The sequence below is a fragment of the Nycticebus coucang genome, chromosome 6 (assembly GCF_027406575.1).
Source record: "Nycticebus coucang isolate mNycCou1 chromosome 6, mNycCou1.pri, whole genome shotgun sequence".
NCBI lineage: Eukaryota > Metazoa > Chordata > Mammalia > Primates > Lorisidae > Nycticebus > Nycticebus coucang.
In genome coordinates this window covers 100,949,639-100,964,834 of record NC_069785.1, presented here as the reverse complement: position 1 = coordinate 100,964,834, position 15,196 = coordinate 100,949,639, and the positions used below count along the sequence as shown (strand labels likewise).

Sequence of the window (15,196 nt, the reverse complement as noted above, 5' to 3'; positions counted from 1 at the left end):
GGTCAATTTCTGGCTCTTAAGGCCAAGCTGAAGCTGAAGATAATGAATTTGGAACAGTATCAACCAGTAGCTCTCAGCACCCAAATAGGAGTATCAGGGAGAGGAGAGAGTGGGCTTGGTCCAAGACTGGGGTTTTTAGGAAATCTCAGATTAAAAAGAGGGCAAGGGCAGGATATTGGCAAGGAATAGGATCTGGTACATGTAAGAATTTAGCATATGGTGAAGGTGACATTTCAAATAAGAAAGTAAAAGAGTATTCAATAAATAATAGGAGGCCCTTGGGTAACTCTCCTGGGAAAAGGTAAAATTAGATTTTCACCTAATATAACATACCAAAATAAGCTATGGATAAATTAGAGTGGAAGAGGGAAGGAAAGAAGGAGGAAAGTGAAACAAACTTTAGGTGCTAACGTGTGTAACTTTGGCATGGGGAAGACCTTTCCGAGCACAATAACAAAGTCAGAAACCATAAATAGAAAACAATGTGACCAAAGAAAACCTAAAGCCTCTCTATGTAAGAACAAAAATAAAACTTATGAAATTAATTCTAAGAGGGAAAACATTTGAACATGAACATGAATAAGCAAAAACAGGTCTGTAGCTTGAACATATAAAATGTCGAGAGTCGAGGATGGGAGAAGAGTAGGGCGTCTAAGCAGTGAACCGGCCTCCTCTCCTCTCTTCACCTCGCTCTCGCGGCCGGCCCGCTGGCCTACTCACCGCCCAGAACATCTTCCACCATGGCCACCTCAGCAAGTTCCCACTTAAACAAAGGCATCAGGCAGGTGTGTGTGTCCCTGCCTCAGGGTGAGAAAGTCCAAGCCATGTATATCCGGATCGATGGTACCGGAGAAGGTCTACACTGTTAGACCCACACCCTCCACTGCGAGCCCAACTGTGTAGAAGAGTTACCTGAGTGCAATTTTGATGCTTTAGTACTTTACAGTCTGAAGGCTCCAACAGTGACATGTATCTCGAACCTGCTGCCATGTTCCAGGACCCCTTCCGCAAGGACCCCAATAAGCTGGTGTTCTGTGAAGTTTTCAAGTATAATCGAAAGCCTGCAGAGACCAATTTGAGGCACACCCGTAAGCAGATAATGGGCATGGTGAGCACCCAGCATCCCTGGTTTGGAATGGAGCAGGAATACACACTGATAGGGACAGATGAGCACCCCTTCGGTTGGCCCTCCAATGGCTTCCCTGGGCCCCAGGGTCCTTATTACTGTGGTGTGGGAGCAGACAGAGCCTATGGCAAGGATATGGTGGAGGCTCACTACCGAGCCTGCTTGTATGCTGGAGTCAAGATTGCTGGGACTAATGGCGAGGTCATGTCTGCCCAGTGGGAATTCAAATTGGACCCTGTGAAGGAATCAGCATAGGAGATCATCTCTGGGGGCTCGTTTCATCTTGCATCGAGTGTGTGAAGACTTTGGAGTGATAGCAACCTTTGATCCCAAGCCCATTCCTGGGAACTGGAACGGGGCAGGCTGCCATACCACCTTCAGCACCAAGGCCATGCGGGAGGAGAATGGTTTGAAGTATATTGAGGAGGCCATTGAGAAACTAAGCAAGCAGCACCAAGCAGCACCAGTACCACCTTCGTGCCTACGATCCCAAGGGGGGCCTGGACGATGCCCAGTGCCTAACTGGATTCCTCAAAACCTCCAACATCAACGACTTTTCCGCTGGTGTAGCCAACTGTAGTGCCAGCGTCCACATTCCCTGGACTATTGGCCAGGAGAAGAAGGGCTACTGCGACCCTCTGCCAACTGCAACCCCTTCTCGGTGACAGAAGCCCTCATCCACATGTGTCTTCTCAATGAAACTGGTGATAAGCCCTTCCAGTACAAAAACTAAATGGACTAGACTTCCAGCCATTGAGCCCCTTCTGGTTGTCCCTCCCACTCGAAATCTTCCCCCTTCTCCCAATTGCCCCAATTGTAACTCAAAAGGATGGAATATCAAGGTCTTTTCTTTATTCCTCATGCCCAGTTAATCTTGTTTTCTTTGGCCAAGATAGAGGGGTCAAGTTCTTAATCTCTTTGCACCCACCCTCCTTTTTTCCCCCCTATCACTGAAGCTTTCTAGTGCACTAGTGGCAGGAAGGGGTGTAACTACTTCCTCCACTTAATGGGGTAAGCTTGTCCAGTAGGCATAGCTATCCGGGCGGAGCATGTCTGCTGGAGGGGGAGGGCTTTTACTTCAGGTTAACTGAAAGGGGAAAACTTGGCTTACTTAGGTTAGGACGTCCCTTAGTGGAAAAGTTGGAAGAGATTATAACCAACATGTGGGAATTAGAGAAAATAGAGATTGGAGATCAGGGAGGGAAATGCCCTCCGTCTCAGGCCACACTTCCCTTGCTTGGGGCTAAATGCCCTCCCCTCAGCAAAAAGCTCAGAGTAAACTGATGGATATTCCTACCTTAAAAAAAGAAAAGTTTCTTATTGCTTGGTCCTCCTTTATAACAAAAAGCAGAGTAGTATTTTTATATTTAAATGTAAAAACAAAAAAATTCTATATTAAAAAAAGAATATATAAAATGTCCTTTTCAATCAATAAGAGGTGAAAGCACTGATGTAAAAATAGACAAGGGACTTATACAGGCATTACAGAAGAAATGCAAATGGCCAACAAACATGAAAAATCAAAACAACTGCATTTTGACTCTTTGGGGAAAGAATAGAGTCCTCAATCAATAATGTTGAAAAAATTCACTCAACTTTTGCAAAAATTAAATTAGATCTTTATCTGTGTCAGACATCAAAATAAATGCAAGAAAAATGTAAAGTTTAAATGTAAATTAAAAAATTATAAACATGGAGGGGGAATATGAACCATGAGGACATTATTATTCTAAGTGAAAAAGCCATCCACAAAAAGGTGGATACTGTATGATTCCATTATATTTATATGAGATACTTCAAGTAGTCAAATTCATAGAGAAAGAAAGTAGATTGGTGATTGCCAGAGGCTGAGGGAGTTAGGAACAGGGAGTTATTGTTTAATGGGCACAGAAGTTTCAATTCTACAAGATGAAAAGAGTCCTAAAGATGGGAAATGGTGGTTGTACAACATTATGAAATGTACTTAATACCACTGACTGTACACACAAAAATGGTTAAGATGATAAATTTTATGTTATGTACACTTTACCACAATAAAGGAATTTGGAGGGGAAAGTGATGGTAGGATACAAAATTATGTTCTTCTATTCTTGTTATGGAGGAAATCTTTCTTGACGTAACACCAAGGTTCATAATTTTGACTATGTAAAAATTTGAAACTTCTATATAAAAAGGTTTAAAGTTAAAAGACAAATAGAGATAAAATCTTTATAACATAACAAGAAAAGAGATGACAATATTATTATATAAAGAGTTCCTGAGCTTTGCGCAGTGGCAGTGTTGTACCAATGAGGTTTATCCAAGGCATGATTATTGCTAATTGAAAACTTTTCCTAATACCCTGCCATGATGACTTGCAATATAGTCGGCACTAGTAATTTTTGACAGTCTCTACGGAGACTGAATTAAAAAAAAAGAGAGAGGGCGGCGCCTGTGGCTCAGTGAGTAGGGCGCCGGCCCCATATGCCGAGGGTGGAGGGTTCGGACCCAGCCCCGGCCAAACTGCAACAGAAAAATAGCCGGGCATTGTGGCGCGCGCCTGTAGTCCCAGCTGCTCGGGAGGCTGAGGCAAGAGGATCGCGTAAGCCCAAGAGTTAGAGCTTGCTGTGAGCCATGTGACGCCACGGCACTCTACCAAGGGCAGTACAGGGAGACTCTGTCTCTACAAAAAAAAAAAAAAAAAAGAGGCAAAGGTGGCTCTGCAGCACAATCTAGGCCTTGGGGGAGCTATGGTTGTAACGCTCTACAGGATGGGTTTTCCTGAAGCTGCCAGTTCTTTTAGAACTCATCAAATTGAGGCTGCTCCAACCAGCTCTCCAGGTGATGGATTTAAAGCAAATGTTGTCTTTAAGGAGACTGAGAAGAAGCTTGAAGAGGAAGGGGAATAGTTTGTGAAGAAAATCGGTGGTATTTTTGCCTTCAAGGTGAAGGATGGCCCTGGGGGTAAAGAGGCCACCTGGGTGGTGGATGTGAAGAATGGCAAAGGGTCAGTGCTTCCTAACTCAGATAAGAAGGCTGACTGCACGATTACAATGGCTGACTCTGACTTACTGGCCTTAATGACTGGCAAAATGAATCCTCAGTCGGCTTTCTTTCAAGGCAAACTGAAAATCACTGGCAACATGGGTCTGGCCATGAAGTTGCAAAATCTTCAGCTTCAGCCAGGCAAAGCTAAGCTGTGAAGAACTCCCTTTGGCTACTTTTGAAAATCAAGATGAAATATATAGCTACATATCCATATATTTCATTGTCAGCATTTAGACTGAAACTACACCTTGGCAAATTGTGCGAGACAGATTTGTTTTTCAATTGTATGACCAATCCTATTTTCCCTAAGCTCTGGGTGGATAGAGCCTGATGGTGTACGGCTGCTTTGCTGAGCTGCATACAACTGTGCATTACAAAGTTAATATGGTAATTATGGTTTGGGGTAAAACTGAGTTTCAGAATAAAATTAGGAAGAGTAAAATCCAAAAAATTATGTAGATAAAAGCTCTTATTATGCTTATAAAGTATATTTAGGGATTATTCTGCTGAATATTCGATTTAAGAGTTTTCCTTGGGAGAACTAGTGAAGAAACAGTTCCAATAACTGGTCAGTAATTAGTGTTGTGCACTTAATGACCTTAATTAATCTCTCATGAATAGTGCTTAAAATTCTGCACTAGGATGATAAAAGAAAACCAACTTAAGCATTTCCCATTTCAAAGAAAAGTTTGCATTTCATGCCATCAGAAACAGTATTTTCTTCCCAAATTAAAATAAAAGAAATATGATCACTTCTTGGAAGGGGGATGTGTTGCTGAACACAGGCTTATTTTTAAAATAAAAATGTTTTAAAACTGGGTTTCCTTCTTGAAAAATATGTGTATTAGAGTCATAAAACACTGTTAAAAATAAAGTTTGCTTTGAGATGCATGGTTTTAAAATAATAATCTATTCAAATTAAAAAAAAAAAAAGAAAGAAAAGAAATGAATGAGTTCCTGAAAATTAATATGAAAAAACTGAACGCACCTAGTAGTAATTGCTCCCTGTCTGGTATATAAAAAGTATTCAGTATAGGTGGCACCTGTGGCTCAAAGGGGTAGGGCGCCAGCCCCATATACTGGAGGTGGCAGGTTCAAACCCGGCCCTGGCCAAAAACTGAAAAAAAAAAAAAGTATTCAATATAATAAATATAATAATAATATTATTTATTATAATATAATAAATGATATAGGCAGTCAGTTTATATAAGAATAAAAACAATAATGAAAAGATTTTTTTAACCCTTATTAATAATCAAAGAAATGGGAATTTAAACAATTAAACATTAAAAAGATTGATAATACCCAGTTTGGGCAAAGGCTATAGGGAAATAGACATTCTCATACTTTGTGGGTGGAAGTATAGATTGAAACAACCCTGCCAGAGGGCAACTTGCCAATGGACATCAAAAGCCTTAAAAAATGTGCACATCGTTTGACCATCAATTATCTTCTAGGAACTTATCCTCAGAAATTCATTATGCATGGAGCCATGCATTTCTTTACAGGGTTTCTCACAGCCTTGCTTTATGGCTAACAGTTGTAAGCAAACTTAATGTACAATAGAAGGATTGGTTAAATAATTTTTGGCAGACATACAGAAAAAAATACTAAACTACCATTAAAAAATAATGTAAAGGAAAATTTATTGACATGTGAAAAGATTCATGATATACTTTTACATGGATGAAGTAAATTATTATATAGAATGTAAAAGAGTGGTTACATCTAGGGAGCAAGTAATTTTTATTTTCTTTTTGGCATTGTCTCTATAGTGTCCTAATTTTTTTCATAAACAAACACTGATTTGCAATCAGAAGGCACATACTAAATCCTGTTTGTTTGTTTGTTTTTTATTGTTTGGGATTCATTGAAGGTACAAAGAATTAGGCTACACTGCTTGCGGTTGTTGGGCAAAGTCCCTCTTGTAATTGTGTCCCACCCCCCGAGAGGTGTATCATACACTGTGACCCCCCATCTTCCTCCCTGCTCCCCTTTCCCTGATCCCTCATTCCCCTACCCCAGCCCCTTGTATTAGCTCATTTACTGCCTTTATATTAGAATTGAGTACATTGGATTCTTGCTTGTCCATTCTTGTGATGCTTTACTAAGAAGAATGTGTTCCACTTCCATCCAGGATAATACAAAAGATGTAAAGTCTCCATCTTTTTTAATGGCTGAATAGTATTCCATGGTGTACATATACCACAGCTTGTTGATCCATTCCTGGGTTGGTGGGCATTTAGGTTGTTTCCACATTTAGGTGATTGTAAATTGAGCTGCGATAAACAGTCTAGTGCAAATGTCCTTATGATAGGATTTTTTTTCTTCTGGGCAGATACCTAGCAATGGGATTGCAGGATCAAATGGAAGGTCTAATTAGAGTTCTTTGAAGATTCTCCATACTTCCTTCCCAAAAGGTTGCATTAGTTTGCAGTCCCAATAACAGGGTAAAAGTGTTCCCTTCTCTCCACAGCCATGCCAGCAGCTTTGAGACTTTGTGATATGGGCTAAGTAAATCCTATTTTAAAAATTACTATCTGTTTGGAGATAAGGCAAACATTTGAAGAATAAAATACCATATTCTTAAATATACCAGTTCTCTCACTTCTCTCGAGCATATAGTTATGAATGAGGACACATTACCAATAATCATTGCTGCTTTGAAGCCTCTGAGTCCTGCTGAGCCACTGGTCCAGACTACCTAAAGCCTCAGCAAGTTAATTCTGGGAAGGGGGGATTTGTTCACAGAGGCTAACCCCCGTGAATTCCATACCCGTCCTTCACGTCTGCAGCTGTGAAGCCACTTGAGGGTGCCTCTCCCCTGTGATTGTGACACTGTGACCAAAGGGACCTGCCCAGACAGGATGCAGGCCCCAGAACACTGTCTCCTGGAGCTCCAAACAGGTAGCTCTACTTGAGGCCCAGAGCACCTGCCCTTGACAGAAGTAAGGCAGGGTTACCCTCTTCCATTCCAGTCACACTTTCATACCTGGACCTGTTAACCCCCAGAGTCTCTCCCCTCCTCCCTGTGCACTCCCCTCACTCCTGCCTTCAACCCTTCTCTTGAGGAACCTGCAAGGGTCCTGAAGTCCAGTCCTGCAGAGACTGCTACATCTGAGAACACCTCAATCCTCCCACCACACTGACCAAAGACTCTCCCTCCTATAGCCAGAAAAGATAGGGCACAGCCCGAGAAAAAGTCTTAGGACTAGTCCCTCCCAGCTCTGACAGTGGACAAAGGTTTACTGTGCTCCTATTGTGTGGTTGTGTGCAGAGGACGCAGGAAGCGGGGATAAGCACCCCGCACACCCAGGAACCTCCACCCGGCTCGTACCCCAGCAGGGAGGGGTTTGGGTGGCATTCCTCACCTGATTAGGGAGAGACAGATTTTGTGGTGAATACCCACATTCTCAGCCTGAGATTCACCTCCTAATTGCATCCTCCAGTGCTGTCCGGGTTTGGCTATGTGACGCCTCCTCCCCCAAGGAAGCCGTGCGCTCCTCAGGGTGCCCTGGGCCCCTTCTTACCCACATGCCTGAGTCCTCCTAGAGGTCTAGCTACTGCACCTACCCTGCTGTGCACTGGAGAAGGAATGAGAAGGGACATGGTGGGGCCACTGTTCGGGAAAGCAGCTCATCTGGGGAACGTGCCCGCTGACACAGCTGCCCTTTCTGCCATGGATCACAAAGCCTGTCCCACATCTGCGGCGAGGGTGAGGCCTGGAGGGCAGGGTCTGGCACTGCCTGGCAATGTACCCGAGTTATTTGGTGAGTTGGGAGCCCTGGGACAGATCAGAAAGCTGGCCCATCTCCAGTCAGTGTTTAAGGGACAGGAAATTCCTATTGGCGGGGTGACATCATGCTGACAGTGCTGGGGTGCGCCCACCCCCGCCCGGGGCTTAATCTAGAGACAGGCAGTGCCCTGTCCCAGGGCAGGCAGAGGCCACCGCCCAGCGGATTCCTTAGAGGAAGAAGCAGGAGCATCCTTAGAGTCTTGGAGCCTTAAATTACTTGCAGACTCCAGACCTTGCACCTGGCTGTCAGGCTGCCACTCATCCGGCTCCCTCATCCACGCCCTCACGTTGGGTTTCTGAGTCTTCCCAAAGTGCCTAGGAAAACTCAGATCCCACAGTCCATGTGGCTGCAAACAAGCTCCTTCCCCAGAGTGACCGGGAGTGACCAGCACCTGGACAGGGTTCTCATCCGGTTGGCCTCCCTATGCAATGGGGAGCAGAGAGCAGAATCTGGCACAGGGTGACCTTAGTTAGGCCAGAGGAATGGTCAGGGGCCTGCATGGTGACCTCTGGGGGACTCTGGGCACATGTTGGTAACCAGGGTTCACCCCATACACTCACCCCAACCAAGCGGTTTTCTGTAACTCTGGAGGCAAACAGTATTTGCTCAGAAAGGAAGATCCCTTGGGAGACTGGGAGCTAAGGCAGACACCTGGGCCAGAGCCACGGGCTGAGTTGCATGTTGTCCTTGGTGTGGCTTGGCCTGCAACTTGCAGTTCATAGAAATAGGACAGGGGGTGTGGAATCATCCTGGGAGTAGCTGGAAATGGATGGGGGTGGGTGGTTGCCTCTGGCTGCAGGCCCCACCCCTGGTTTCACCGCTCTAACGAGCAAGAGGCATGGGCAATGTGTGTGCCTCCATGTGCAATGGTCCAGGCCTGTCCCACAAAATATGCCCATCCTCCCTGCTCCCACCCCTCCCCAGTATTCCCTCCTCTGTCCCTTCCCCAGCAGGTTGAAGAAGCCACTAGCTGCTAAGTTTGGGGGCTTCACTGAGCTGTGGGAAGCAAATGAGCCTTCCTTCTTCTTGTTGGGCTTAAGCGGACATACAAGGTTGACAATTAAGTCAATTGACTCATCTTAGAAAAAGTGCTACATCCCTTATTGCTGAATATCACTATGATCCCCTTCAAAGTCACCCTTGGGAAGCTAGGCGATGACACCAGTGCCTAGTGCACCCTCCAAAGCAATTTTGGGACTCTCTTTCTGGAATGGCCATCAGAGCTACCATCTTATGGCACACAAAAACACACAACAATTAAGTTCTGACAATTAAGTTCACAAACTTGCCACTGTGTGCTTACACTGGCAGCACTATACAAACAACTTGGTAAGGTTTCATAACCTTGGTATATCAGTGTCTCCCAGCTATGTTCATGTTGAAGCATGGTGGTGTCTTGCTGGGTGGCATTCATTATTGTTGTGGTTTTGTGTGCTAGAAAAACAGCTGTGATAGTTATTTCAGAAAAAGAGTTCCAAAATTTCTTTAGAGGGTGGACTAGGCACTGGTGTCAGTGCACAGCTTCCCACGGGGAGCACTTCCAATGTGACTACAGTGATATTCAACAAGGAGGTATGTGGTGCTTTTTCTAGAATGGGTTCATGAACTTAATTGTCAGGCCTTCTCATACACCTGCGTGAGCTTCCATTCCTTGTGATCTCTGCTTGCATGTAGTATAAATGAGCCTATAGACAGAGGGACTGAACGACATGGATGGATTGATGAACTCACGTTCCTTACTGTTGCCAGTCCAGGTCTGGAGAGGTCCAAAAGGGCCTCCCCACCTTGCCCTGTCCTGGAAGGGCAGAGGGTATTCTGGAGCAAATTCCCTACCCCACCAGCAGCGTGTGTGAGGGGCAGCCCCCGGTGCCCTGACATGGCAGGGGAGGTAGTCTGAGTTCTCTGCTCACCCTCTCAGGAAGGCTGCCCAGAACTTCTAGTCACAGGAAAGTGGGAACTGGAGCACTGAGTTTCTCAGGCTAGAGGAGGAGCCCTGGGAAGGATGGTACTGGGGCAGAGGCTTTTGGAGGAGGTGACTTTTAAGCCTTCAGATTTTATTTGTTTCATACCTGCTTTTGTTTGTGGTTCTTCATATGTTTAACCTGAATGGTGTGTAAAGATAATATAACTCTTAGGAGTTAAAAGAAATTTTGACAATGAACATGGGTAAGAGTCCCACAAAGCAGCAGTGACAGAGGCCTGCGCTAGTGCCTGGAGAAAGTGAGCAGACCCAGCACTTGGCTGCGGGTAGGTGAGGGTGGGGCGTTTTGTGTACTTTGTCCACTGCTGTGTCTTCAGCAGCTGGAATAGTGCTTGGCACATAAAAGACTCCCAGTAACTATTTATTAAGTGAGGTAGGGAGTCAAACTTCTAAACCTGCCAGTTTCCATCTCAGTAGAGTAACCACCTCATGGTGAACCAGTCCCACCTCAGCCTGGCTCCCTGCTGCTGTCACTCCTTCTCATCCCTTCAGCCATTAGTAAAACTCCACTGAGGGCTCCCACTCAGCAGGAATGGCAGGGGAGGGACATGAATCAGACAGAATCTCAGCCCTCTGAGAACTCCCAGTCCAAAGGAGAAAATGAACAAGAGACAGATGTCATCCATGGGGTGAGTTCCTTGGGGAGAGGATGTGTTGCGCACAGGGGGACACAAGTGACAGGGGCTATATGAAGGGAAATACCACCCAGTGCTTAGGAGCAGGGCTTTGTAAGCTCCAAACAGGTCTGGGCTGGAAAGGTACTTAACCTTTCCTAACTATCAAATGGACAAGATAGATGACTTGGTGTGAGGATGAAATTGATACAGTTCATGTTAGATGCCCAGGGCCAGTTATTTAATAATCATAGTGATGGTACTATTGTTAAGGTTTTAAAGAGAAAGCAACATAGGTTTAAAAGATGGGGTGGAGAGAAACTTTGGCGATTATGAGTGACGTTTTAGTAACTAAGAATATCATTCATGGCCTGTGTCCTAGGAAGGGAAGAGAAAATATTCTATGAGAATAATATGAGGTTTGAATGGGTGAGATGGGAGAGAAAACAACCCCAGGAAAGCATAAGAATTAGTGGAATCTGTCAAGATTCCAAATATTAGGCCAAAAAGCAAATGTTTTAATAGGCCAGTTGATAATGTTCTGATCAGGAGTGAAGGAAGGAGGCCAGTAATAGGATAATGGGCCTATTCTGGAAGCAGAGCTGGTCAGGAGGTGCTGAGAAGGCCTCAGTACCAGGAGAGAGAACCCTGTGTTTTTAAAGGGACTGGCCCCCAGTTTCAGGCCTTGGCACAAAGTCTGGCATGTAGGGTCACCCCATAATTAGTGACTGCACTAATGAAGGGGACCATGATGGGAGCCTGTGCTCTAGAACCACTGGGGACAGAGCCGAGACTCTGGTCAGTGCCTACTACTCACTAGGAGAGGGCCCCACTGCTCCCTTGACCTCAGATCAAACCTTTCAGATCCTGTAATCCTGTTCTTTATTTTGGTCTATGAGACATTCTAGAGCCTGGCCATTTACAGGCAAAAGACACGGCTTTTTTGGCCTGCTCTCCCCTAACTTGGGCCATTGTGTCAAAATATGATATCTGGAACAGCAGCAGCCCAGTTGCAATCACGAGGAGATAAGCAATGGACAAAAATCCAACATGCCGAGGATGGGTCCTGGATGGCACAGCCGAGCTGCATCAGTCCAGGGCACTACTGAGCTCTACACTTTGTTTTCGAGACAGAGTCTCACTCTGTGCCCCAGGCTATAGTGCCTGACCTCAGCGTAACTCACTGCAACCACAAAGTCCTGGGTTGAAGCGATCCTCTTGCCTCAGCCTCCCAAGTAGCTGGAACTATAGGTGTGTACCACAATGCCCAGCTACTTTTTCTATTTTTAGTAGAGACAGGGCCTCATTCTTGCTCAGGTTGGTCTCGAACTCCTGAGCTCAAGGGATCCACCACTCTCAGCCTCCCAGAGTGCTGAGATTAAATGTCACCTTGGATTAAACCACTGGTGAGTTTACTGTTACTTCCAGCTGAACACATCTTAACCGGCACAATGGGCAGGGCTACCATGTTATACAGGTCACAAAGTCTGTGCAGAAAAACCTCAGAAGTTATGTAGTATGGATTTCTGTCAACTGGGCTAGCTGACAGGGAACGGGGTCTTAAAGCCTTGAGGACTTTGAAAAGTGTTGTATGGGTGCGGTGCCTGTGGCTCAGTGGGTAGGGTTCTGGCCCCATATACTGAGGATGGCGGGTTCAAACCTGACCCCAGCCAAACTGCAACAAAAAAATGGCTGGGCGTTATGGCAGGTGCCTGTAGTCCCAGCTACTTAGGAGGCTGAGGCAACAGAATCGCCTAAGTCCGGGAGTTGAAGGTTGCTGTGAGCTGTGACGCTACAGCACTCAATCAAGGGCGATAAAGTGAGACTCTGTCTCAAAAAAAAGTGGGTTTATAGGATCTGAAAAATTCTAACCTCTGAGATTCCCAGGATGCTTCCAAAGGACCTTCTCCCCCTCCACTCCTGGATCTTTCCTCCCCACTTGCCCCCTGCTGCTTCTGCAGCTCAGCCCCAGGATCTCCAATCTCTCCCCTTTTCCTGGAACCTGCAGTCACATTGGTGGCTCTCTATTGTCATTAGTGGGGAGGCACTAATGCCTCTTCCACTTGGAGAATGGAAGTTATAGCCCTGTGTGCCACACTACCCTGTGGCCAGCAACCTTCTCATGGAGGAGGTGGGTCTCTGGGAGGAGGACTGGTTCTTGTACCTCCCACCAAGCCTTGCCAGTAGTGGCCACTCTTGTAAGCAGCCCCCTTGGACTCTCAAAATTGAGCTACTTACTAACCTAACTGAATTTCCAAGCATCAGGAAAATCCCTCTCTCACCCTGTCATTGCCTTGTGCCTGTGGGTACATATTCAGCCCTCACTGGCTACGCGTTCAGTTTCTCTCCTTGCCAAATTAGAGACCTTGTAAGTTGGAGAGGCAACTATGTTTTCTGATTATTGTAGCACTTGAGGCCAAATTTCATATATATACAAGTATATGAATATGTGTATGCGTGTGTGTGTATATCTGTACACACACACACACACACATACACATATACATACATATAGAACCTAGGGTTTGCTAACCCCCACTTTAGAAAATTGCTGCTGCCCTGCTGATTATTTTAGCTTTGGAATAGCTGCTGACTATATGTGTATGTTAGGGAAGTACTTTTTGATTGTCTCAACTTTGTGAAGGACTAAATTCTCCAGGGACCCTAGGCCAGCCCAGATGAATAATATGGTTCTTCCAGTAGGAGCAACTGAAATTCTAACCACAGTAATTATCCTAAAAGCTCCTGGGCCTCACGCCTTCCTTTCCTATAGCATATAGAAAGCCACCGTGCTGGCATAGACCAGCCCGCCTTGCAACATCAGGAACCAGCAGGGGGATAGGCACCCACCAGTTTCTTAATAAATACTTAAGCAATCTATAAATGTTGATATCAAGCTTATTTAGCAGTGCCAGAATCAGTGGTTACAGTTCCTTGCTTTTCCTAGAGAGTGTATTAATGATAGCTTATAGTGTTGTAGATAAAGCATGCTTTGACTAAGATAGATCAAGATTAATTATTTAAGTCCATGTAAAGAACTACAGCCAAGCAGGGCAGAAGCTGAAAAGCATCTTTAGGATATATTTCAGACAGCAGTCACTGTCGACATGGGAGAGGGCAGTTTCCCAGGACTGGTGGGAGGAGAGGCCAGATCTCTGCAGGTTAGAGGAGAATGAGGGAGCAGAAGTGGAAAGGGTCCACCTTTGTTGTGAAGGGAGAAAGGGAGCAGGATTACTCGGGGCAACTGGCATTTTTCTAATCTTCTTCCCTCCCCAGCACCTAAAATGTAAGTAAAATCAGCTTATCAAAATGTGCCCAGAAAAAGCACCCTCTGCCAGCCTCCTTGCTCCCAGTAGAGGGAAGACAGAGCAAAAACGTATCACACTTTGTATTGAAATCTAAATGTCTTTTGAAAGTTTCCTTTTCCCCCTCACCAAACAATCCTAACTGGCTGACTTAGAAACACAAGGGCAAGTGGTATTTTGTTCCTTTGTCCAAGGCTGCCTGGAGAATCTGGTGACAGAAGTGAACATTGGATACAAAACCCAGAGGCACAAGTTACCTATATTCAAAGGGGGCTCAGAGAACCCTGACCTCAGGGCTAGCACTCATGACTGTGGAACTACTGCAAGAAAAGGGGTGTCTTGGAGTGCCTGCTTCCAGAGGTGACTTAATACACATTGTCTGGGAGATTCTTAAGAAACTACTTCACCACTCGAAAAAAGCCTATGGAAGCTTTATCAAACCCACAAACTTAGTCTACTTTCCATTTTAAAATCCACTGGACTTTCTAGGGAAGGAAAAATTTGGGAATTCATTCCCAATTGGACACTGGGGTGACACAGCTGAGCCCCAGCCCCATCGCCCTGGCGACATGGACTGAGATGATTCCCTCTGGCCCCCAGCAGCCGCCGGCATTCAGTATACTCTCAGTAGCGCCTGCTCCACTGGCTGAAAGAAGGCTGCTGGGCTGGCAGGGCACCTAGGACCAAGTATGCTGGAGCCCCCAGAAGAAGGGGTCACGAGCACACTTTCAATCCACTGTGAGCTGCACCTTCACCTAGGTTTGTGCCTGCAGAAGCTGTGGGCCATGCAGCTCTCTGAATCTACCACGAACCAGGCTGAGGGTCGTCCAGGGGACCAGCTGTGCTGCCCTGTAGAATTTTCTCTTCCTCCAATTGTTTCACTTCTGTCCTCTCTTTAAGCCAAAGTTTTCTGCTCCTTGTTTCCTGTCCAAATGTGTTTGGAAGTGAAAGCTACCAATCACATTTCCCATTAGAAATACATATTTTTTAATCCCTAACTGGCTAAATGCCAACATAATGAGGCACGAAGACACGCCACTGAATGGGGTACCTACTGCTGGGAATGTGGGTTCAGTAGGTTGTTTGAATCATTAAATGCTTGCCAAAGCATGTGAAACAACAACAGAGTCTCTGAACAAGTTGCTTTTCCCGATCGTCCCTGGAAATAGCCCAGCTGTGAGCCTGAAAAGGCCACTGCTGTGACCTCACCCTTGTACCGGGAGATGGTGTAACAAGGTGGCCTTAAGGTGCAGGCAGACCTTTGCTGAGCTCCAACACCCTCCCCCCAGGTGGGCTTTGCTGAAGGTCACCTCCCCTCTCGGAGGCACAGTGGCTTCAGATGTGTG

The 15,196-nt window shown here is 45.5% G+C and overlaps 1 non-coding gene and 2 pseudogenes across 2 annotated transcripts; all 3 read left to right on the top strand.

Annotated features, from left to right (window-relative positions):
- The first annotated feature begins 671 nt into the window (after positions 1-671).
- Positions 672-1,859, top strand: LOC128588184 (glutamine synthetase-like; annotated as a pseudogene).
- A 1,527-nt stretch (positions 1,860-3,386) lies between these two features.
- Positions 3,387-3,526, top strand: LOC128589283 (U4 spliceosomal RNA). Its single transcript, XR_008380885.1, has one exon. It is a non-coding gene; the product is annotated as a U4 spliceosomal RNA (small nuclear RNA).
- A 293-nt stretch (positions 3,527-3,819) lies between these two features.
- LOC128588520 (sterol carrier protein 2-like) lies at positions 3,820-4,972 on the top strand (annotated as a pseudogene). Its single transcript, XR_008380794.1, has one exon. The product of XR_008380794.1 is annotated as a sterol carrier protein 2-like (transcript).
- Positions 4,973-15,196: the final 10,224 nt, after the last annotated feature.